Raw genomic sequence first — 25,180 nt, 5'->3', positions numbered from 1 at the left:
TAGAATTATGTCTTTTTCTAAAGATAGCACACAATAGACGGAACTTAATTCGGCCGGTATAGCAAAAGCATACGGACAAGGAAAGTGCAGCAGTGGAACTGTCGTTCAGATTTCGCTGCAGTCACTGATTGATTATAAATCTGTGAAGGTTTTTCCCTTGATTTGATTATCTTGCAAGGAACTTGATTATCCACAAGAAAGAGGTCTCACTGAAAAATTATCGCTTTCTTTGTATGGATCGTCCTTCTCCTAAAGGTGGTCTAGTGTTCTTTCTATGATCTAAAATTTGTCATGGATCTTAGGTTACTCGCCGCTCATTCTCTACAGTAAGTGACATTCTAGAATTGGATGTGGATGTGGCCAATTTTTATTACTCAATGATCATCTTCCTACAGAAGTTTCCAATACCAGTTCCGTTGGTGCCGCGGTCGCAGCATGCATAATACATATAATCGTAGCAGGTGATTTCAATGCCGGCTACTTATCATGGGGCAGTCGGTCCGATTCTTGTCGTAAACGATTGTTAGAGTGGGGTTCCTCAATTAATGGTAATTGTGTGATTACGAGAACTTGGACCAATGCATCCCACAAATTGCGTACGGTGCTAGACGTAACTTTTTTCCAGTTCAGGTTGTGTCATTTTGTCGTCGTCTGCTATCACCTCGGCCACAAACAGCAACCGCCTCCTAAATATGTTTGAAATAGCACGTCCACCAATTTGGTAGATGAGCATGTCCGGACTTTTGTTAGTTATGGGAAATTTCAAGACTCTATACGATCAGTTAAAAAAAAATCTCCGTGGATAGATAAGCACGTACGAGTTGCGAATCCGAAAGCACTGGTGTCCAGTTGAACTCCACTGAGCAGTCCTTCAACTTACGAGCTCCTCGCGGCAAAGCGAGCGCGCTGAGACGCTTGGAGCGTATGGTTTTGCCCTTACCTAGGCGCAGTTAGAACGCAGGCGAGCGTTTGAGCGAACAAGGAATGGACGGATAACACAAGCTTCCGAAAGCGAGGGTGACGGAGCGTCAAGGCGATGCCCTTTCCCCTCAGGCAACATATGGTGAGCTATGGCGGCAGCAGGTTTACTCTTTCACTCGCTCGGCTCCGTCGAAGTGTGCTCTTGACGTGGCGTCGCAGGCAATGGGAATGTAGGCGCCGCTTCTCTGCTCCAGACGACACACCCCGGTTATCTCGCTCAACGGGCCATTTCAACCTTTCGTATCAATGAACAGGTAGGGCTAGCTGGTCAAGCAAATGCATTTAATTTGTGTTGTTTGATAAATGGCAGTTATCAAAAAATACATCTGGTATGCAGTCAACTAAAGGTGGTACTTATTCACCCTTATAGAATCCTGACTGTGAACGCGAACATAGAAGAAAAGCAGCCGGGTTTTCGTTGCAGCACCATTAAGGCAGACAGTTGACAAAACGAAATAAAATCATAACGCCAAACATTAGAGTTATCTATAAGAGACTAGTAATAAAATTATGCAGAAACTCCACCGGAGTTTCCTATGCGTAAAGGCTCAATCACACCGGCGACTTGAGGAGGTGCCGCGACCATTTGCGAGAGGCGACCAGAAAGCGACTGAAGGTGACCGATGCTCTCACCCGTAAGCCGGGCGGAGTGCGACCTGCGAGTCACATTTCCCGAGATTGCAGTTCTCAGCGAGAACTGTATGGATCTACGTAGTTAGCGCGCAGTTCGCTGGTTTCGCCTTCCGGCAACAACCCAGGTGCCAGCCCTCGGGGGGAGGGTGGGGGGGGTGGGGGAGGGATGCCACATATGTCTGAAGACCCCTCTCTTTCCCGCGGCTTGACTGGGCGTAAATGCTAAAGAATGCTCGGGTAACCAGCAGCTAGAGCTCATGTACCCGATGTACCAGGTGTGTAGTGCCGCAGAATTGCCGGATGCAGCATTATCAACATCCTACGTAATAATAGCATGAATGTGCGTGCTAAAATATTTAATTCGCTAAATGGTTTATATGTCGTCAGTATGTATACAGTCTTCCATTTACCAGTTTTTATGGTCTTATTATCTGTTTATCAGTTTCGCGATGTTGCATAAGAACACCGTCTTCAAGACCAACCTAACAGTCTCTTTACCAATTGGTTGTGTGATTTCTTGTCACAAATAGCGTGTTGTTTCAGTTGAACAACATTTTATAGAAAGGTGAATTTTGTGAGGGGACGTACCGATATTCTATCTCGTTATGTGTCTTTGTGGCCACCCGGAACTCGGTATCGCGCAAATTGCGGCAGATAACTAATGAGGATAGCCTAAATAACTGCTTAATTACCAACTATAGAGGAAACTTTGCAACTCGGAAATCGGGGAGCGAAATTCATATTGCTACGGAACGGTATTTGCGATCACGAAGAGGCGGGCACTGTGAAGACGACGACGACGATTAGATGCTAGCGCGGGTTGTTGCCTCTTGGCCAAGTGCAGCATATTTTCTTGTAAATATACTTGTATATAGCTTTTCATCTGCGTCTTCCTACGTAACAATATTATTAGCTCAACAAAAGAAAACAAAAAGTGTTCTTGGGTGCTAGAGCCTGCAGTATTTTGGCACTATGGGAGCCCGGTGTGGCAGTGCCAAAAGAAATATAAAATAGCGCACCAGTGACGTCAATCTCTCCATACTCTCTACTGCTGGGGAGCAGGGGCACCCCCCAAGGCTCGGTCATCTCCCCTATGCTTTTCAACCTTGCCATGGCGGGACTTGCTGAGAAACTAGGGCAGATCCACGGGCTCGAGCATACCATATACGCAGATGGCATCACCATGTGGGTGTCCAAAGGAACCCCGGGCATGGTGCAGGACATCTTGCAAGAAGCAGTGAACGCCATAGAAGAATTTCTAATTCCCACAGGACTCAGATGCTCGCCTACCAAGTCGGAGCTGCTCGTACGCAGACCCACGCAGAAAGGCCGCAGGCCATACTCGTCAGACTTCGACTATAATCAAGAAATTATCGTACGAACCACTTCGGGACACGCCATACCGTGCGTCGACAAAATCAGAGTCCTGGGTATGATCGTAGAGACGAAAGACGTCAATGCCTCTACGGTTCAGAAGCTCATCACCAAAACCAACAACGCTATTGGGCTCATCAGAAGAATTGCCAATAGACACAGGGGCCTCAAGGAACATAATCTCATCAAACTCATACACGCGTTCGTCACCTGTCACTTCGCATACGTTGCGGCAATGCTCAATTGGACACGATCCGAAAGAGACAGACTGTATGCTCATATCAGAAAGGTCACCAAGCAAGCCCTCGGCATTCCAACCAGCACCAGCAACGAGAAGCTGGGGCACCTGGGCATGCACAACACCCTGGAAGAAATTGCCGAAGCCCAGCAGCGCGCCCAGCTTGCTAGGCTTTCGACGACGCCTCCGGGGCGCACGATCCTAGAGAAGCTATGCTTTGCACAAAGACACATAGAAAAAGACTTTGCGGACCTCCCACGGGACATACGCGCCAGGATCACGGTCCGCCCTATACCCAGAAACGTACACCCCGAAAACAACAGGGGCAGACCACAAGCGAGAGGACAATTCCTTTTTAACCAAGCCTTGGCGAACCGTGAACGCTCAGCTTTTGTGGACGCGGCGGCATACACGGAAACAAAGCGTTCGCAGTGGCGGTTGTGGACGGCCGCGGATCCACAAGACATGCAGCCACGGTAATTGCAAGGAAGCCTGAACAGGCCGAACAGGTTGCGATCGCTGTGGCGCTCACCGACGACAATCTTTCCCATATCTACAGCGACTCCATAGCCGCTATCAGAGCTTTCCAAAAGGGCACGGTCTGCGCACAGGCTCTCAAAATTGTTTCAAAGAAAGCGATTAAGAACCACTTCATATACTGGTTCCCGGCACACTTAGGACCAACCTCGGCGACGTCCCCAACCTTAACGAGGCGGCACACGAGGCTGCGCGCGCGCTTACAGACCGCGCGGCTTCACCCGACCACTCGGAGAATAAGGACGCACCCACTACATACAATGAAATCACTAAACACTACTACCTACAGCGCAGACAATATAGCACGCCACACCGCACGCTCACTCGAGCTCAAGCGGTTACACTCAGAATGATACAGACACATACCCCACTCAAAACAGATTACACCATTACATGCCTGAGCTCTACGACAAGTCTTATTGCACCAATTGCAATACATCCCTTAACGTTTATCATTTACTGTGGCCGTGCTCGCAAGCTCACGTAAACAACGAACAGGACAAGCGCAAGATTGAAGAAGCAATCCGGAGCGAAGAACTCGCTCCCCAACTCTGGGCCGTCCAGCAGGTCCACGACGCCGCCAGGAAACTCAACCTCCCGGTTCCGTCGTGGGAGACGCCCACTCCATGAGAGCCCAAAGCTCTCGTGGCCTGCAGGACCCGAATAAAGTTGATTTCCTTCCTTCCTTCCTTCCTCTACTGCGAGTGCATGCCAACAGCAGCGCAACTTTCCGCTGGCATGGACTTCACCGCGGTTTACTCTTTTTTTTTCACGATGACGCCATGAATCGACGCTGAGGCTGGCACAGTAAACAAACTAAAACGCAAGCTCACGAGTTTGCCATGCTCTAAATGTTGCATGTGTAGTTTAGTTTACTCGGGTCGCGGAACACAAAGCCTACTCGCCACGCCGAAATGGAAAACATAGATAAGCAAGGAGTCGCAAGCTGTCAGTACTGGCTGCTACCTTTAGCGCGCGCTCTTTGGTTTTTAGCGAGGTGTATATATGTTTCTCGGGTCAAATACATTGAGCATTATTAAATTGCGATAGCATACATATTTACAATCCACGCGGATTTCTGTCTTCGGCGTCGCCTTCGGTAAGCTCTGTACGAAGTCCAAGCACGATAGCATCGTTGCGCGCGCCGTTAGCGATACGTGCGAATGAAAGCGTGCGCGGATGAGCCGTCAATCGCGGGTGAATGTCGCGGACGCAAGGGAGGAAAGGCGGAAGGAAGTGCGTCGTCCTCCTCCGCGCCCACCCGTGTGGTTGCATAGTTAAAGCCATCTCCAACGGGGACAGAGTCCCCCGTGCGCTGGGTTATCGCGGTTTGGTTCGCGTTGATGTGAGAGGGAGCACGAAGGTCAATTCGGTATCTGCGAGTGCCGCGCTTCCTTGCTCCAGCGTTTTGACAGCGAGTTTCCGCGGTCATCAAGTGAGATGATGTGGGCATCTTTGCCTGTGCACGCGTGGCACAATGTTTGTTATTTAGTTAGTATGCCTACGCTTACTAGTTTGTTTTGCCGATAACACTGCTTATGCTAGGAGAGTGCCAGCAAACTTGAGAGTAGGAAAAAATCGAGAGGCAGACATAGACAAAGAGACAGGAAGGTGGCTGGACTAACAACTGAACTTTATTCATGAAAACGACGTCCCCCAGGTCCGTACTGAACATGCGCAGGCACAACCAAACAAAAACACGGTCAACACCATATCTATACACGTCTACAGTTATCAAGAAATAAAAGCTCTTTCTTGGTTAGGAACACAGATGGCGCGCTTACACACTTCTCGGGGCCAAGTTTATAGATGCGATAGGCTTCAATCAGTTCTCTTTCCTGCTGAGTCTTAGCCTTCGCCAAGATTGAAACGTCATTGAAGATAGGATTACAACCGCACTGCTTACAATGTAGCGGAAGATTACCTCCTGTGCCTGTGGGTATTAGATTTGCATGCTCACGCATGCGATCATTGACACAGCGGCCGGTTTGTCCTATATAATCTCTACCACATGTCAAAGGAATACTGTACACTACACATGTGTCGCACGTGCGGTACTTCAGAACATGCTTGGTATTGCACGTACTCTTTCGCGAACTGTGCTGCGACACCCTACTGCAAAGTTTTGCCAGCTTACAAGGCGCAGAACAAACCGAACTGACGTCGTTTCTTGCCGCAACCTTTTTCGATCTATGAGAAATGCCATGTACATACGGCATGACCACCAAGTTCTTTTTTATTTTGTCGCGCACTCCGCCATCCTCCCTGTTTTTCTTTTTCAAACGCTTGTACACAGATTCAGCCACTGCAGTGATCACAGTCTTTGGATAGCCTGCCGCTAACAGTCTCCTTTCTTGCTGGGCGGCACTGTGTTGCATTAGATGCGTACAACTCTTTTCCACCGCATTCGACAAGCACAAACAGGCTATGCCACGCTTGACCAGTTTCGAGTGAGCGGATTGGTACGTTAGCAACGTCTTTTTAGTTCTTGGGCTATAAGCCCAGCAAATGTGACCTTGAGTGTGAAAGGTTAGAGTCAAATCTAAAAACTTGATGGAATTTTCTTGTGGTGCCTCGTGGGTGAAACTAAGATGCCGAGAGCAATGCTGAAAAACTGATAAAATACTGCAAATGATATCAGGGAGACAATCACTTCGTCTGATATTTAAGAGAACCAGGAAATCGTCGACATACCTGAACACCCGGGCAACACGGTAATCGGTAATGGCGTAAAATAAAAAAGAACTTGGTGGTCATGCCGTATGTACGTGGCATTTCTCATAGATCGAAAAAGGTTGCGGCAAGAAACGACGTCAGTTTGGTTTGTTCTGCGCCTTGTAAGCTGGCAAAACTTTGCAGTAGGGTGTCGCAGCACAGTTCGCGAAAGAGTACGTGCAATACCAAGCATGTTCTGAAGTACCGCACGTGCGACACATGTGTAGTGTACAGTATTCCTTTGACATGTGGTAGAGATTATATAGGACAAACCGGCCGCTGTGTCAATGATCGCATGCGTGAGCATGCAAATCTAATACCCACAGGCACAGGAGGTAATCTTCCGCTACATTGTAAGCAGTGCGGTTGTAATCCTATCTTCAATGACGTTTCAATCTTGGCGAAGGGTAAGACTCAGCACGAAAGAGAACTGATTGAAGCCTATCGCATCTATAAACTTGGCCCCGAGAAGTGTGTAAGCGCGCCATCTGTGTTCCTAACCAAGAAAGAGCTTTTATTTCTTGATAACTGTAGACGTGTATAGATATGGTGTTGACCGTGTTTTTGTTTGGTTGTGCCTGCGCATGTTCAGTACGGACCTGGGGGACGTCGTTTTCATGAATAAAGTTCAGTTGTTAGTCCAGCCACCTTCCTGTCTCTTTGTCTATGTCTGCCTCTCGATTTCTTCCTACTCTCAAGTTTGCTGGCATTCTCCTACCATAATCATGTACCAACTAGCCCAACAAGCCACTCTCATGATAACACTGCTATCCTTACTTCGTATAGCTGTCCAATTATTTGCTATCGCAATCGATGCTTCGCCTTTCGACCAAAACTGTGTCTTTCTTCGCGGAAGGTGCTTAGTTACAATGGATAAGACCGTAATTACAAGTTACATTCTTCAACTAGAAAAACCAAGAACCGGATAATGCGTCTCTAGCGATTTCTTTTAAAAGTTCGTATTGGCCGTGGAACACGACCGACACAACCATAACTTCCTTGAGGTAGAACTGTATTAGAAAGTCTCGCGCCAAAGGAGTTCCCTGGTGCCTGTGGTACACGGGTGTAAGACATTCGGCTGCTGAGCGTCATTTGTCAGCGACAGTTTTCCTCAGTGAGTGGACATAGAAATCCTTACACATTTAAAAAGCTCTATTTAGATTTCTACGTCCCATAATGCTTGTTTCAGCACAATATAAATATATATATATATATATATATATATATATATATATATACATAGTGCCAGGTTCTGATGGAATAACTGGAGCAATGATAAAAATAATGTTCGAATCGTCTCCCAACGATTTGCTTCAGTTATGCATTCTTCAATTGAAAAATGCACGAATTCATCCCGATTTTATGGTTGCCAAAGTAAATAAGCTACATTAAAAGTGGGGCACTGGGTATACAATAGATGGCATAAGACCTCTTTCCCTAAGTTTAAATCTCGTAAATAGAGAGATTTTTGTATTGTCTTGACAAAAGTTGGATAGGCGCGAACCAACTATTGAGTGACTCTTAAATTAGATTCAGGTCTGGGTGGTCAATTTGGTACGCTCGTCTTGACTTGAAGAGTCAAATTCACCTCGCTCGCCAGGAGGACCACTACGCGGCCTTAGTGACCTCAGATAGTGTGAAAGCGTTTGAGAGCGTCGACCACGCTATCTTCACTAAGAGACCTGAAGTTGTGTACTTCCCGCAGTATACAAATGCATGGATTCATGATTTCTTAAGCGGACGTACATTTTATTGCCATGAAAATAGTGTTTCTTCTCGAATTTACAAACGGACGGGTATTCCTCAAGGTGCAATACTCTCCGGCGTATATTAACGCGAGAGCGTTAAGGGCCCCGTGTCGCTGAAAATCGGGTGTCAGTGTCGGTGGAGTTGTCTGTGAGAGAAAATTTCCGTATTTATTAAGGTATCTGTATATGGCACGCATTGCTGTACGAAATGCGGTATATGAGGCTAATATTGCCACATTATTCTATCACTAAGGTTGCTGACACCATGTCTTACTTTCTTGACAAAGTCTGGTCGAGGAACGAGCAGTGAGTAAGAGCAGTACTGGAAATGTCGGTTAAGACCGAAAGCATGTCGTCCGGGCCGGCGTCTCGGCGAGTAGTAAGGTATTGCTTCCTTAGCTCATAGTAGCCCAGGCGCATTTTAATGATCTCATTAACCGTTCGAGGGCGTTTTTTCCGCCAAGTGCATTTCTAAGGGGTCATCCTGTATGCATTTCGTAGTATTTTTTTTTATCTTTGCAGTTGCAGCCATAAAAGGATTAATGCGCTGGAAAAGGTTACCTACATCTTCAAGGCATCGGGTGAAGTTTTCACCCTTATTTTTATGTGCGACTACGTAACCACTGTTTCGCCTGAAGCGCCCGTAGCAGGACGATCGAGGTCTTCCTTGAAACTAGTTGTAAACGCGGCCCGGTATAATTGTTGGATTGATGATTACGGAACCAAATAGTAGCGATTCCAGAAAGATAGATGACGTTAAAGACTTTAGGTGTGTCGTCACATTAGTTATGCTCACTCAATCGTATGACGAGAGCCAATACTCCACGTGATGGTCTTCAGCGCTGCTGAATACTCGAAAATCTTGTTGGCATAGAACCCCTTAAAGCCGACAAGCGATCCCTCGGGAGTGTTTGGCTGCGCGGCGTCCTAAGGCATGACCTCAACAGGAGGAAGCGTGCATCTACAGAGGTCCAGGTCTGTTAAGGTACCAGCACCTCCGTAGAGAAAAGCCCTCGGATAGCAAAAAATCCTGGCGAGAGGTCACAAGGCTCAGGCAATGCAGGCACAAAGCTTTCACTAAGTCGCCGTCGTTTCTTTCTTCGAAGCACTGCTTACTGCTCCTTCTTCTCGTGTACTACTCCTTTGCTACAAGTATAATTTACGCTCACTACAGCGAATTACTGTAGGCCTCTATGCAGTCGTGTTCATCTACCCTTTCTCATTCACAGTTCGTGAGCATTGACAACCGATTCCCATACTGATGGCGCTCTTTGGGGACACGTGCCCCTTGAGGCGTAAAACAGATGTGAGTTTTCTAATTATCGGATGCTGTCATGTGCTCAATTGACAAACTCAGTCGTTTCTTCTTCAGCAGAAAATGATTCTTTTTGGGTGGCCATCTCGTAATTCCAGCCGACCAGGGAGCGCTTCCGCTTGCGTAACGTTGGTGAAGTGGGGAACACTTTGGGAAATTTTCTCTTAGCGCAAAGCTAACAACGACTGTATAGGAGGAGGTCGCCGAGATGCTGTGACTTTTCTATGTCCACAACTTCAAGTGGAAACAGCAGAAAATGTTCTTTTTGGTGGTCATCTCGGATTTCTAGCCGACAAGGCAACGGTTGCATTTGCGTAACGTTCAGGAATTGGAGAATAGTTTCGAGAAATCTCTTCAAAGCGCAAATTTAGGAATGACTTTATAGGAGGAGGTCGACGAGATGATGTGACTTTTCTGTCTAGAACTTCAAATGGATAGTCTCTGTTTTTCTGTGTGATGTCCCTACACATTGAAAAAATACGCAGCGTTTTAAAATTAATCGTCACGCTATTGAAAAGAAGGTATACGGAACATTTTGGAAAACACTGACTTAAAACCGTAGTTCTCTCACTTCCGACCCACGATGCAAACAGTTGGCCGGTGTAGACTGGTATACCTTAAATTCCTGGCATGTTCCTGCTCGGTAATTGCTGTTGCTCTACGGTGAAGAACGAACGATAAGGCGGCATAAAAAAACTACGGCTTCCACAATGACCATGCTCCTAACATGTGGTTCCTTCCTTCCATTAGGTTGCGCCCTACCTGAGAATAGACGAATATAAGCTAAACTAAACATTTTTGTTGAATAATCATGTCCTCTGCTCATGAAGGCTTGCAATAAACATCACCACAACTTTCACCGCATCCACACAGAGCAAACGCAGGCTTGGTGTCACAGGGGAAAATTATGTATGTAAATGCGCTGATCCTGCTGACTACCTATTTTCTCAACTAGCCACACTAACCCTTTTCGACGTGTGTGCTATGGTGCAGTCGGTTTGTGCCATTTTTCCCCAAGTCAGCTAATCAACGGATATTAGTTCTCACCCGACTCCGACGACCCTTTTTTATTAAGCATCACGAGTTCAAGGTTGATGTGGGCACTACCAGACTGAATTCTTTCGTGAAGGTGTATCTATGGCACGTTGCGTCGGTGGCAGAATCATACAACTTTAAAAACTCAGCCTCTCATGTCGGTACTTAGGCACGGTGAAATTAAGATAATTCTGCCAAGACTAGGTTGATTCGATCGTTTCCATACCACTATAAAGGACTACATCCAGCCATGATGACCAAGTAGTCGAAAGATTCTATGAAGACGTGGAATCGGCGATGCGCAAAGTCAAAACAAAATGCACTATACTGATGGTCGACTTCAATGCCAGAGTAGGCAAGAAACAAGATGGAGACAAGTCAGTGGGGGAATATGGCATAGGCTCTAGGAGTAGCAGGGGCGAGTTATTAGTAGAGTTTGCAGAACAGAGTAATATGCGGATAGTGAATACCTTCTTCCGCAAACGGGATAGCCGAAAGTGGACGTGGAGGAGCCCGAATGGCGAGACTCGAAATGAAATAGACTTCATACTCTGCGCTAACCATGGCATCATACAAGATGTGGACGTGCTCAGCAAGGTGAGCTGCAGTGACCGTAGGATGGTAAGAACTCGAATTGGCCTAGACCTGAGGAGGGAACGGAAGAAACTGGTACATAAGAAGCCAATCAATGAGTTAGCGGTAAGAGGGAAAATAGACGAATTCCGGATCAAGCTACAGATAAGGTATTCGGCTTTACCTCAGGAAGAGGACCTTAGTGTTGAAGCAATTAACGACAATCTTATAGCCATCATTAAAGTGTGTGCAATAGAAGTCGGTGGTAACTCCGTTAGACTGGATACCAGTAAGCTATGGCAGGAGACAAAACATCTGATGAAGGAATGCCAATGTATGAAAGCCTCTAACCCTGCAGCTAGAACAGAACTGCCAGAACTTTCCAAGTTAATATACAAGCGTAAGACAGCTGACATAACGAAGTATAATATGGATAGAATTGAACATGCTCTCAGGAACGGAGGAAGCCTAGAAGCAGTGAAGAAGAAACTAGGAATTGGCAAGAATCAGATGTATGCGTTAAGATACAAAGCCGGCAATATCATCACTAATATGGATGAGATAGTTCAAGTGGCTGAGGAGTTCTATAGAGATTTATACAGTACCAGTAGCACCCACGACGATAATGGAAGAGAGAATAGTGTAGAGAAATTCGAAATACCACAAGTAACGCCGGAAGAAGTAAAGAAAGCCTTGGGAGATATGCAATGGGGGAAGGCAGTTGGGGAGGATCAGGTAACAGCAGATTTGCTGAAGGATGGTGGGCAGATTGTTCTAGAAAAACTGGCCACCCTGTATGCGCAATGCCTCATGACCTCGAGTGTACCGGAATCGTAAAAGAACGCTAAAATAATCCTAATCCATAAGAAAGGGTACGCCAAAGACTAGAAAAATTATACACCGATCGGCTTACTGTCCGTTGCCTACAAAGTATTTACTCAGGTAATTGCAAATAGAATCAGGAACAGCTTAGACTTCCGTCAACGAAAGACCAGGTAGGATTCCGTAAAGGCTACTCAACAATAGACCATATTCACACTATCAATCAGGTGATAGAGAAATGTGCGGAGTATAACCAACCCGTGTATAGAGCTTTCATTCATTACGAGAACGCGCTTGATTCTGTCGAAACCTCAGCAGTCATGGAGGCATTACGGAATCAGGGTGTAGACGAGCCGTATGTAAAAATACTATAGCGGCTCCATCAACCACCGTAGTCCTCCATAAAGAAAGCAACAAAATCCCAATGAAGAAAGGCGTTAGGCAGGGAGATACGATCTCTCCAATGCTGTTCACAGCGTGTTTACAGGAGGTATTCAGAGACCTTGTTTGGGTAGAATTGGGGATAAGAGGTAATGGAGAATACCTTAGTAACTTGCGATTCGCTGATGATATTGCCTTGCTTAGTAACTCAGGGGACCAACTGCAATGCATGCTCACTGACCTGGAGAGGCAAAGCAGAAGACTGGGTCTAAAAATTAATCTGCAGAAAACTAAAGTAATATTTAGCAGTCTCGGAAAAGAACAGCGGTTTACAATAGGTAGCGAGGCACTGGAGGTGGTAAGGGAATACCTCTACTTAGGGCAGGTAGTGACCGCGGATCCGGATCATGAGACTGAAATAATCAGAAGAGTAAGAATGGGCTGGGGTGCGTTTGGCAGGCATTCTCAGATCGTGAACAGCAGGTTGCCATTATACCTCAAGAGAAAAATGTATAATAGCTGTGTCTTACCAGTACTCACCTAAGGAGCAGAAACCTGGGGTCTTACGAAAAGGGTTCTACTCAAATTGAGGACGACGCAACTAGCTATGGAAAGAAGAATGATGGGTGTAACGTTAAGGGATAAGTAAAGAGCAGATTGGGTGAGGGAACAAACGCGTCTTAATGACATCTTAGTTGAAGTCAAGAAAACGAAATGGGCATGGGCAGGACATGTAATGAGGAGGGAAGGTAAACGATGGCCATTAAGGGTTACGGACTGGATTCCAAGGGAAGGGAACAGTGGCGTAGCTAGGTCGTCTCGCACCCGGGTCCCATGAGTCTTCTGCCACCCCCCCCCCCCCCTATGGGTGTCGTCAGGAAGGCGAAGATATCGAAAATTTTCGGGGAGGGGGTGGGGTGATGTTTCAGCATCAGCACAGCCGCCTTGGATACCGCGCATGTCTCCCTAACCCCCCCCCCCCCCCTTCGCTTTCGCTCCCAGAGATAGCGAATGTAGCAGGTATACACGTTGCTTTTATTTTCTGCACCAATTAACACAGGGTTCTGTAATGATAACTTGTGATACGCGCATTTGCACATCTGCTGTCTGACTGCAAGGCTTCGCAGCGAATACAGATGCGGCATTGTGGAAAATATGGCTCACAAGGAACAACAATATTTTAATGAAGTTTTCATTCGCGATTTTAGAGGCAATATTGCATTTACAATATTGATACCCAACAGTCATGTGTTGGCCAGCAGCACCCTCGCAGAATTCGTTGTAAGTACTACCACGTGCAGTGTTTTGGCTGTGGCCAGTCCTAAACCCAAACTAAAATTGAGTAGCGTCTCAGTGACGTTGATCTCACAACCCTATTAGAAAACGCCACCAGCTTCCCTGTTGTGCGGGTGTCAGTGCTTTGACAATTACCATTTCTCTTCATTCTTATCCATAGAGCCTTTCTTTATTTGTTGCTATTGTCAAACTTGATTATCCGATCTGCGTTACCGCCACAATGTTGCGAACGGAATAGAGCACGCTCCGTGTCGATTCCTGGCGTCACCATGCAAAAAACGAAAAGGCCACCGTGAAGCCCATGCAAGCTAAAGCTTTCGCTACTGTTCGTCTGCAATCGCAAGGGAGAGGATATGGAGATCGACGTCACTGGCGCACTATTTCATATTTCTTTCGGTAATGGCATACTGGGCCGCCCGCAGTGCCGAAGTACTGCAGGCTTTAGCAGCCATGACGATGTTGTTTAGAGAATAAGCTTTTGTTGAGTTACTAATATGACTTTGGGTACTCAATTCCGTAATTGCAATGTTTCCTTTATAATTGCTATTTAATCTGTCATTTAAGATATCCTATTTTAAAATGGCGCGGTCTGACTGGAAGAGGGACCCAAGAGCCACATCACTAGACTGTATATGTTTAGCGAGGCCCGCTCCGACCACAAGCGCGCCGCACATTAAATGTTCCGCGAAGGCGAGTAGTTTAGTGACCACTTAGCGAATTTTTTTAGCCCGCACATTCGCGCAATTATTATGTAGGGTGTTAATAAATCTTCAGCCTACAATGCTGCGGCACTATACGCATCTGGTACATCGGGTACATCAGCTCGGGCTGCTGCTTATAACGAAGCATTCTTTACCATTTACGCCCGGTCAAGCACGCGGAAGGAGGGGGGGGGGGTCTTCAGACATACATGACACCCCCCCCCCAAATGGCACCCGGTGCCCACGGCTCCCCCTGTTACTACGCCACTGGAAGGGAAGCGTAGCACGGGGCGGCAGAAAGTTAGGTGAGCGGATGAGATTAAGACTTTGCAGGGACAACATGGCCACAATTAGTACATGACCGGGGTAGTTTGACAAGTGTGGGAGAAGTATGGCCCTGTAGTGGGCGTAACCAAGCTGCTGATGATGATGATGATGAATAAAATGATGATGATGATAAAGGACTTCATGTGGGGACAACCTAGAACAAGAGCGATCGGTACGTATTGAGCACCGGGCCAATCGGCATAGTGACATGATCTTGTATACGTTGTTGCGACGCCGGTTACTTGAACCTTGACCGGCGTTACTACCGGTTAACATGGAGCGGTTGGGAGGCCGCAGGCGTCCGGGAGACCCTCGCGACTAGGTAGGGGTGAGAAGATTTCTAGAGCGATACTCGTACTGTTCATTCCATGGTAATGAAATAGAAAAGTGTAGCGTATCAGCCGGACGCCAGGGTGGAACAGACAACGTTTATTGATGCAGTGCCCTTTTTATAGGGTGATGAACATGTGATCGGCCGACTGCTGCTTGCGTGGCTGATAAGCGATTGTCATGAAAATGCAGAGTGACACGCGACATCAGTATACAACGAAAAGAAATGTAGAGAATACAAAAAGATACATTGCGGGAGTCGCCTAAACAGGTCTTGTAAAAGCATATCCGGGAATTGGCTCATGCCAACATCACATTGCATGTACTAAATCCGCTAGGCGATTGCCGGCAGCTCCCTCTCTCCTCGGCGATGTTGCACGTGCTTGCCTCTGCTGGTGGCAGCCCATGTGTCCCGGTTAGTTGAATTGAAGGAGGGCGTCAATTTGACTCGCGCAGTTCGCGGAAGGCGCCCCTCCCCCGGTCTCGCACACACACATAAGGGCCCGTAATCACTGCAGGGTGCCAGACAGACCAGTGTTGTGACGGAGACGTCTCAACGCTGCCGCCACGGTTGCGAAGGAGGATCCAAGGCGACGGTGATTAAACGAAACATTTATATGCACTATGTACAAGGGCGTTACATGAACAGTTCAGAGGCCGGGGCATAATGGACTCGCACTAAAGCGTGCGGTGAAAAACGGGAGCACGCCTCTGCTTGCTGTCGTCGTCTGCATCCCGTGGTTCGGGCTTTTATAACCACAGGAGTCGATGCAGTCGCCATCGGCTCTAACCTCCAATCAGGACCCACCGAGGGTTGATGTGCAAATTCAGACGAATGGACGAGAGGCACCTGCATCAGGCGATCCCGGTGAAGTGGTTCATCGGCGCCGCTCCGGCGGCGCCACCGGATGTAACCCGAACTCGACTCGCCGTCGGGCCCGGCCACTTCGTTCGGCGCCCATTCAGCCGCATGCCAGCAAAGCGAACTTTTGTTGGGAGCTCTAGCACAACGGCACCCCCGCCGCCAAACCATGCGCCAGGAAGACGAGCTGCTGCCTCGTGGCTCGGATGCCGGGCGCGCTTGTTGGCGAGGGCCATCCAGGTTCCCCTCCGTGTTTCGGGGAATAGGTGGCTCCACGCTCCTTCCCGTGAACAGGCCCCACTCGCCAGGCCAGGGTCACTCGTTCACCGGCTTGTCACCCAGGTGACTCGACCAGCTTTATTTGGCAGCTCCGACAGGCTTTCTTCTCGGCACCGGTCAGGGTTAGTTCTGCAGCATCCGAGAACCGACCGACAACAGACAACCCCCAACACGAGCAAGTGCCGTTTTATCACCCGTCAGAATGCCAGACTCAAACGCATCGAAATTCTTCTAGCTTTGTCTCTGTCCCACTTTAGTTCCCTCTACGACAAGAGATACATGTCGCATACAGAACTCTCAAGCGCGGCACAAACAATGTGTCACTACATGACACGTAATGATTACGATACAAAACAAAATTTTGGTTTGCTTGAAATCGCTTGGTCAGAAAACACTAAGCTTAGGCTGCAAATTAGGTGTATAAATTGTGCCCTCAGCTAATAACAACACAATTAGCGTTTCCTGAAATAACGAAATGCAAGTCATGAGGTGTTCGAAGGCAGCTCTGTTTAGAACGCACGGCTCAATGCGTTCGCGTTCGCGTTCAACTTTCCTTTCTTATAGCGAACGAGAAGATTATGCTGCTGGAGCGTCATACTCCACTTTAACAAGCGGCTGCTTTTAGACGACATATTATTTATCCAAGTCAGTGGGCAGTGGTCGGTCTCCACCATAAACTTGGAACCGGCAACGTAGCAAACATATTTCTGCACGGCCCACACGACGCAGGCGCATTCCTTTTCAGAGGTACTATAAGCCTCTTCTCTTCAAGTTAGTTTACGGCTCAAGTACAAAACTGGCCGTTCATGGCCGTTATCCTCTTGGCATAGCACCGCTCCCATACCACGGTCTCTCACATCTCACTGGATCAAAAAACCTTTTGAAAAGTCTGGCGCCTTTAGAACTGGTTTTTCGCTCAAGGCTTGTTTCACCATTTGAAACCCGTTCTCTTTTTGCGTGTCCCATTGCACCTTCACTGGCTCAGACTTTCTAAGTGCGTCAGTTAGAGGACAAGCAAGCGCAGCGTAACCTTTCACGTAATGCTGGTAATATCCAGCCAAGCTTAAGAAGGCCCTTATCTCGGACTTGGTGGGTGGTCGGGGGTAGTTCCCGACCGCGGCTACTTTGATTTTAGACGGTCTTTGTCGGCCGCGCCCCACCACATGCCCCAGATAAGTCAGTTCGTCGCAACCAAGGTGACACTTCACAGGTTTTACCGTAAGACCTGCTTCTTTCAGCCTGCTCAGCACGACTCGTAAGTGCTCCATATGCTCGACCCAAGTGTTTGAAAAGATGGCGACATCGTCGAGGTAACGGAGTGCGTACTCAGACAGGCCACGAAGCACTTGATCCATTAGACTGGTGAAACAATACGGCGCGTTTTTCAGCCCAAAACTCTACATGACGGGGCGGAACGTTCCGCTCGGGGAAACGAACGCAGCGTAGCGACTGGCCCGCTCTGTGAGGGGGACTTGCCAATAGCTTCGCACAAGGTCTAGCGTGGATATGTAATTCGACTTCGATACCGTCTCCACCCTTTCCTCGAGGTTCGGTATCGGATAGGTCTGATCTCGGTTTATCGCATTGAGGCGTCGATAATCGATGCACGGCCTGGGATCCTTTCCCGGTACATGGACTAGTATTATAGTCGAGGTGTAGTCGCTCTCACTCGGCACATTGACTCCTAGGTCACACATACGCTGAATCTCATCCGCTATAAGCCGTTTCTGTACGGGAGAACAACGGTACGGCTTACTACGTATCGGCTCTTCGCCCGTTAGCTCAATGTCGTGCTCAATTAGCGTCGTCTTTCCGGGCCGATCGGAAAAGACCTCTTCAAACTCAGCAACAATTCTTTTCAAGTCCTCCTTTTGGGATACGCTTATACGAGGTTCTAACTTTACTTGTTCCAGAAGGACATTTGGACCTCCTTCCTTAATGTCCGCAGTGGTCAGGATTTTCGTACCTTCCTCGTCCTGAACACTCAAAACTACGTTCACCACTGCGTAACCCTGAATGTATGGTTTCATCAAATTGCTGTGGTATACTTTGTTCGGTCGTTTGCCGAGTTTCACTTCATAGTTTGTATCAGAAAGCTTCGATACAACCTTCGCTGGCCCTTCCCAATGAACCTCGAGTTTATTTTTCTTATAAGGCTGCAGTAACATCACTTGGCTACCCACTTCAAAGGTATGCTTCCTTGCTGACCGGTCGTAGTACACCTCTGATAATGCCTGTGCAGCCTTAAGGTGGCTCTCGACAAGGTCTTTAGTTCTTCCAAGCCTCTGAAGCAAGTTAAGAACGTACACAACTACATTTGGGTCCTTATCGTAGCCTTCCCCCACCTATCATAGCATGCGCAGCGGGGTTATAAAACTCCGACCGTATCCAAGCTCCGCTGGGCTGAAGCCCGTGCTCTCGTGGGGAGCAGATCTCCAAGCGAACAGTGCGGCTGGAACGCATGCTTCCCAATCACGTTTCCGCGCAAAGCAAAGAGCTCTCAATATTCGTTTCAACACTGAATGCATTCGCTCTACTGGATTGGATTGCGGGTGATTGATCGAACTGTGGAACACTTTGATTCCGCACCTTTCCAGGAAAGTAGAGGTTAGGCAGCTAGTGAAGACGCTACCATTATCACATTAAATGAATTTTTGAAGGCAATCCGACTCGAGCGAATACAGAAAGGAGCGCATCAACGACCTGAGCAGAATTGAGCTGCCTGAGTGGCACCGCTTCCGGAAACTTCGTTGCGACACATAGGGCCGTTAAAATGTATCGACATCCGTTCTCGGACTCGGGCAGTGGCCCTGCTATGTCGATTACCAGCCGACGGAAAGGCTCAGTTATGACTGGTACCAACTTCATTGGTGCATTCCATTTGTCAGTACTCTTGCCGACCCTTTGACATGTATCGCAAGAGTGCACAAACTCTTCAATGTCCTTCCAACAACAGGGCCAGTAGTACTCTTGGGCTAGTCGAGCTTTCGTATTCTTCAAGCCGAGATGCCCTGCCCACGCGTTCTCGTGCGCGAGGTCCAGTAGTTGACGGCGATACTTTAAAGGGATTAAACGCTGCTCATACTTACAATCCTGTACATCCGTATAACTGCGGTTCCACAAGCCAGATTTCTCATGGAATGAAACATTCTTTCTCGCTGCTCCCAGTTTCACATTATCAAGCAAGTCCTTTATCGAAATATCCCCTTGCTGTTCTCGAATGAACGTCGCTCGGTCAGCGTTCAGTAGCTCATGCCAGCTGTCAGAGACTGGGGTCAACGCCGAGCTCACCTCGCCCAACGGCGCCGGTTCGGTTTCTCCGCCGGTGGGGATGATGCAACCCTCTTCCGCCCGACTGCACTACTGCGGGAGTTCTCCAGCCCGGTGGACTGACTGTTCGGGTTACGCTGCTCGGCCGCTGTTTTTCTCTCACTCTCTGGGGCAGCATCAAGTTTCTGCGTGAGCTTCCGTGCTTGCGATCGCGTGAGGGCCATGGACGCCAAGCTGGCAAAGAACGATTTTCCTTGTTCTCTTAGGAGCTGCTCCGAGCTGTTAGAGAAGAGCTAAGGAAAATGCTCTGGGAGGGCTGCAGAGACGGCTGCTTCGGTATTAAGCTTACCAAAAGTGCCTTCAGTGATCACCGTAGCGATTGGTAAGCAATCACACTGCTCCTCAGCAACTTGCCTTATCCACGCGCATTCTCCTGTGAAGTCGTTCGGAGAAAATAGTGAAGAGTGGACCACGTCCATAGTGGCTGCTGAGTCCCGGAGTGCTCGGAATTGTTTCCTGTTAACGCTTATCTTCTGCATATAGGGTTCCAACAACCGCATGTTCTGTTCTGTTTCTCGAATCGTTGCAAAAGCAACCTTCTGTTTACAGTTTGCCACGATGTGCCCTTCGCTTTTGCAGTTGTAACAGATTAGCTGCTTCCGCGATTCAAATGCACGTGCGGCATCCGCGCGCTGCTTGGCATCATTGTTTGATTTTTGCGATTCATTTAACCCCTTCCGCCCACTTTCTTTAGGAGGAGATGAGTCTTTCCGAAAACTGCGATGCGCGAACGGTTTCCTTTCATCGGGCTTTGTAAAAGCATCCTTCTTAGCTTTTTCCACTCGCACGGCCCTATTATACAAGCTTCTGCGGATGTAGTACTGCTCAGCTAGCTCTGCTGCCTTGTTCAGCTTTACTTCTTGAAGCTTATCCTGCAGCCAGAGCCTGACGTCATCTTCGATGCAGCGGTAGAATTGCTCCAATGCTACGCACTCTACCACTTTATCTCGATCGTCATAAACTTCTTCGCCCATAAGCCATTGAATCAAGTCAGCCTTAAGGCGGAATGCGAAGTCGATGTGCGACTCACTGCCTTCTTTTGCGAACCGAAACCTTTGCCGGAAAGCCACGGTTGATAATATATACTTCCTCAATAGAGCCTCTTTGACATCATCGTACCTCCCAAACGCCTCCTTTGACAGGCAAGTTATCACGTTAGATGCATACCCAGGAAGCATAGCTAACAGGTTCTGTGCCCAAAGAGACCTCTCGATGTCGTTTCATTCACAAACGTGCTCGAACTTCACGAGATACTTTGCCATGTCTTCGCCAATTACGAACGGCGGCAGTTGGTCCCGAATCCTTGGACCGCTCGCCTGAAACGTCGTAGAAGCTACCGCCGGCGATGACGGCTCAGGCTCCAACTCCAACCTCTTTGTCGCGAGCCGCTCTTTTCTATCGGCTTCCTCTTTACGTATATGCTCATGCCTCTCGACCTCCTCGACCTCGTGCTGACGGCGCTCTTTGATCGCAGCCGAGGCCTTAATGGCCTCCTCAGCAGTTACGTTCTCGTTCTTCATGATATCAAGAATGGCTCACTTTCGTTTCGCACGGCCTACAGTAAGGCCTAGCTCCTCACAAATTTCGATGAGTTCCTTTACCCGAAATTTCTTCATTGGTCACAGTGGCCTCTTGCAGTTTGCCCTTGTTAGAATTCCCTTGACGTTCACTACTATCGAGCTACTGGCGTGACACCCGCAAGCACTTCTTTACACTGTCTTGTTTACTCCCTCGGCACTAGCTTTGGTTTCAAAACTCTCACTAAGTCTGAAACACTCAAAGCTCTTCACAGTACTTCACGCAGCCCTACTCTAAACTACGATAACCTGTGCTAGAGAAGTCTGGCGAACTAAGGGGAAAACATCAGGCGCTCACCGCACCGTGGTAGTTGACGCTGGTCGATCCCGCAGCCGCCAACCAACTGTTGTGACGGAGACCTCTCAACGCTGCCGCCACTGTTGCGAAGGAGGATCCAAGGCGACGGTGATTAAACGAAGCATTTATATACAGCATGTACACGGGCGTTACATGAACGGCGCAGAGGCCGGGGCATAATGGACTCGCACTAAACCGTGCGGTGAGAAACGGGAGCACGCCTCTGCTTGCTGTCGTCGTCGTCTGCATCCCGTGGTTATGGCTTTTATAACCACAGGAGTCGATGCAGTTGCCATCGGCTCGAACCTCCGATCAGGACCCACTGCGGGTTGATGTGCGGATTGCGACGAAGGGACGAGAGGCACCTGCATCTGGCTATCTCGGTGAAGTGGTCCATCGGCGCCGCTCCGGCGGCGCCTCCGGATGTAAGCCGAACTCGACTCGCCGTCGGGCCCGACCAATTCGTTCGGCGCCCAGCCTCAGCCGCATGCCGGCAAAGCGAACTTTTGTTGGAAGCTCTAGCACAAGACCAGGAACCACCGAGACACCCTTGGAAATTTGGGATCTAACCTGCATTCTCCAATTACGCATGGTTTTTTGATTATCCTAGTTGCACTGGGTGCTTCGGGCTCATTGTAACAGCGTTTTCTTTGTTTCCTTGAAGGAGTTAGGGCGTACTTAGCTAACGTTTGCATCTAGAAATGGTTAAACCGCGTTTGTTTAAAGAAATCAGGGTGACCCAGCTGTTGAAAGAATGAATGGGTCGATCCGACTCTTGATCGCAGATAGGAATCTCCCTCTTCGACAATGATTACACATTTGTGGCAACGCTTTTACTGCTACGATTGCCGTTTTCTTAAGGAGAACGTGCCCCGCACTAGAGTGCTGTGCCAGGCCGTTTTGCTTTTGCGGCGTTCAGGCTGATCAGGGAACCTTTCTTCTGTGCCAAGTAGAAAGGAGTTACAGGAACGTCTGTATATCCCTTAATCAAGCGAAGGGGTTAAAGAAAGTAGAGCTGATATACCTATGTGAACAGTACGTTACTCTGGGTTGCCTGAGGACTATGTCAAATGTATCAAACTCCTTTATGAAGACACAACGAGCCCCCTTTTCCTTGACGACCACGTTACACACATATATATGCTCCGTTGTTCTTTATTCTCACGAAGATACACGAGCGATCAATTATGAAAGGCTTTTCTATGTTGGGGCTAGAATTAATCGAGATAACAGCCTTCACTGACAGCTTAACAATTTTCGTCAAAGACCCGGAGATTTTTTTCCGTCTTACGAGCACTATTCAAGGAATGTTCTACACTGACTTGTTCGCATCTGCGTATAAATAGAAACAAAATAGGACACCACAGTGTTTTCGGTTGTACATCGAAAAGCGGCCAGGAAGTTTCCCGTTCATGGGAGGCTTGAGCAGATTTCTAGCAGCTGTAAAACAAACCATTGCTCTTCTGAAGGTTCTGCACGTTGCCTTATACAGTTTAGCTCCCTCTGATGCATGATTTCCTGAGACTGCCATAAAATTCAACGGAGATTTTTTCTCTACTGGCTGCAGCTAGCAAGTCATCTCGGTTTTACAAAGTGGTTCGTAAAGAGTTAGCGGATCACACATTTTCATGATAGTGTACTGGCTTTTAACGTGCTTGCGTGCTGTGTAAGCTTTGTCATTGATGCTGGGTATGCCCCACAATTCGCCTGCCACGACACTGGTTCAAATCTGTATCATGTCAGTTACATATATACTATTTGGCAACCACCACATCATCAGTAACTCTACCATATCAACGAAGTCTTTGGCCATCATAGGCTCTCACGGCGTAAGACCCCATGTATCATGAATAACAAATCAATACGTGAAAACCTATGTCGTATACACCCAGCCCCAATTTTCCGCTCGTTTTATTCGCGGTTTTAGTTGCGTAATTTTTTCGAGTATATCAAGTAGCTCTTCATTTGAAAGAAAAATACGCTGTGCTTTGTAAGTGAGGATCTGTTGTGGCTTCTTTCAGGGCCCGTTAAAGTTGCATCTTTTCAACTGCTTTTTACATGTGCGAACTCTGCCACTATAGTGCGTTCCAAACGCAGAAGGAAACGCTACTAAGGTTATACGGACTTTTCTCACTGCTCGCATTCGCGACCAAAAATAGCCGATCATATATAAGGGAAAGATAAGAATGTGTCTCATGTTTTCGATGTAACATTAAGCGTCCTACGCTTATTTTGCCAAATATGACGTAATTATGATATGCCAGGCGTCGCATATCTGACCCATTTGCCACGTCATGAATGGAGGCACACAACTATTGCACTATGGCTGGCGCTCTCGAAGGGTGCGCACGCAATACGTAATCTGACGCAACCTTAAGTCCACAAGTTGTAGTCCTAATACATAAAGTTTTTATTCTCAGAATGCACGGCAGACCAAAAACAACTGTTCGCTGGAACGTGTAGAGTGAGGCTTGTACGAGCGTGCTTCATTCGTAGTTTTTACAATTTGTATGTTAAGTATAAAGCCGGGTATGCATGCGGATTGTACTGCTACAGGAAGGCGAAATTGCAAGCGCACAGCTGCAGCCAGAACCCCGTTGGGCACGTGTAGTATGTTGCGCGCATGCATTCAGCACATGGCTCTCGGCGAATGTTCGGTACACCTACGCTTTGGGGCTGCTGACGTTAATCTGCACCTGTATTGAAAAGTATTCGATACTGAAGCTGCGAAACAAAGATTGCTGAATACCTGCCTATTTATTTATTTATTTCCATACCTTTTAGCCCAATATGGCGTTGCAGAATGACGTAGGCATAATTCATAAAGACATGTTAATACGTACGGCCGACAGACGCTGTAGCAGCAAAATAATGACATTAGAAATTTCTGAAAGAAAGAAATGACCACTGCATAAACATTATCAAGTAAATAGCATATGGTAGAACAACAGCTAGAACACATCAGCAAAAGGCTATACAATACTAGAGGAAATCAATCATTGAATATTATGTCCCAGTGCACGTTCCAATATAGATCGATTGGAAATAATCACAATGGAAGTGGGTAAGGTATCCAATTTCTTGCTTGTGAACGGAATGAATGAAAGAAGGCACACGTTTGTTCTGGAAACAGTAACGAGAAGTTTATGGCGATAATCTGTACGCAAGCGCCGCACTTCTTTCGCCGTACTTTCTAAGAGCAGAATCGTCAACTTGACCTTGTTTTGACGTGCCTTGAACATGCTGTCCTTGCTTTCAATATAAGGAAATGTCCCTTTGGCCAACGAGAGGCGCTAGTACTTGAACATCTACTGGAGAAGCACGGTGTGCGCCCATCCCACAAAAGGCCGCTGCTGTTGGTGACATTAAACAACCACTGTCGCAACGCGAGCTGAGAAGTTTCCTCAGTTTTTGCTCGAACTTCCGATGCTTCATATGCAACTTTGCCGATGCTACCTATCCTCTGACCTCATTGTTGCCCAAACAAAGCCCAAACAAAACATTTCAGCAAAGCATCACCGCATTCATGGCCTATTCTAGTGGCCTAGTACGCGACGGAATATAGAAAAGTATGCGTTTGGTTGTGACAGCTGCCATCAATCCAAGCGCCCTAATACTGCAGCGGTGGGGCTCCTTCCCCGTGTAGCACCACCATCATCTCCTTTCGAAACTGTTGGAGGAGATGTTCTTGGCTCATTGCCGCGCTCGACATCTGCGTCGACATCTGACGCGTTATGCTTAAACAGCGGCGATGCCAACGGCCAAGGCTATTGAAGTTTCGAGCGTCCTGCTGCCCTCCGTTATACTGCTTCATACAGCCCCTCATAT

At 47.7% G+C, this 25,180-nt stretch overlaps 1 protein-coding gene across 1 annotated transcript in view; it reads left to right on the top strand.

Moving 5' to 3' along the window:
• Positions 1–25,180, top strand: part of LOC126519862 (fatty acid synthase-like) — a 191,846-nt gene that overhangs the window by 13,527 nt on the left and 153,139 nt on the right. The window lies entirely within an intron of this gene.

The sequence above is a fragment of the Dermacentor andersoni genome, chromosome 8 (genome assembly GCF_023375885.2).
Source record: "Dermacentor andersoni chromosome 8, qqDerAnde1_hic_scaffold, whole genome shotgun sequence".
In the NCBI taxonomy this organism is placed as follows: domain Eukaryota; kingdom Metazoa; phylum Arthropoda; class Arachnida; order Ixodida; family Ixodidae; genus Dermacentor; species Dermacentor andersoni.
The sequence above is the reverse complement of the archived record's forward strand: the minus strand, read 5'-3'. Positions and strand labels throughout refer to the sequence as shown.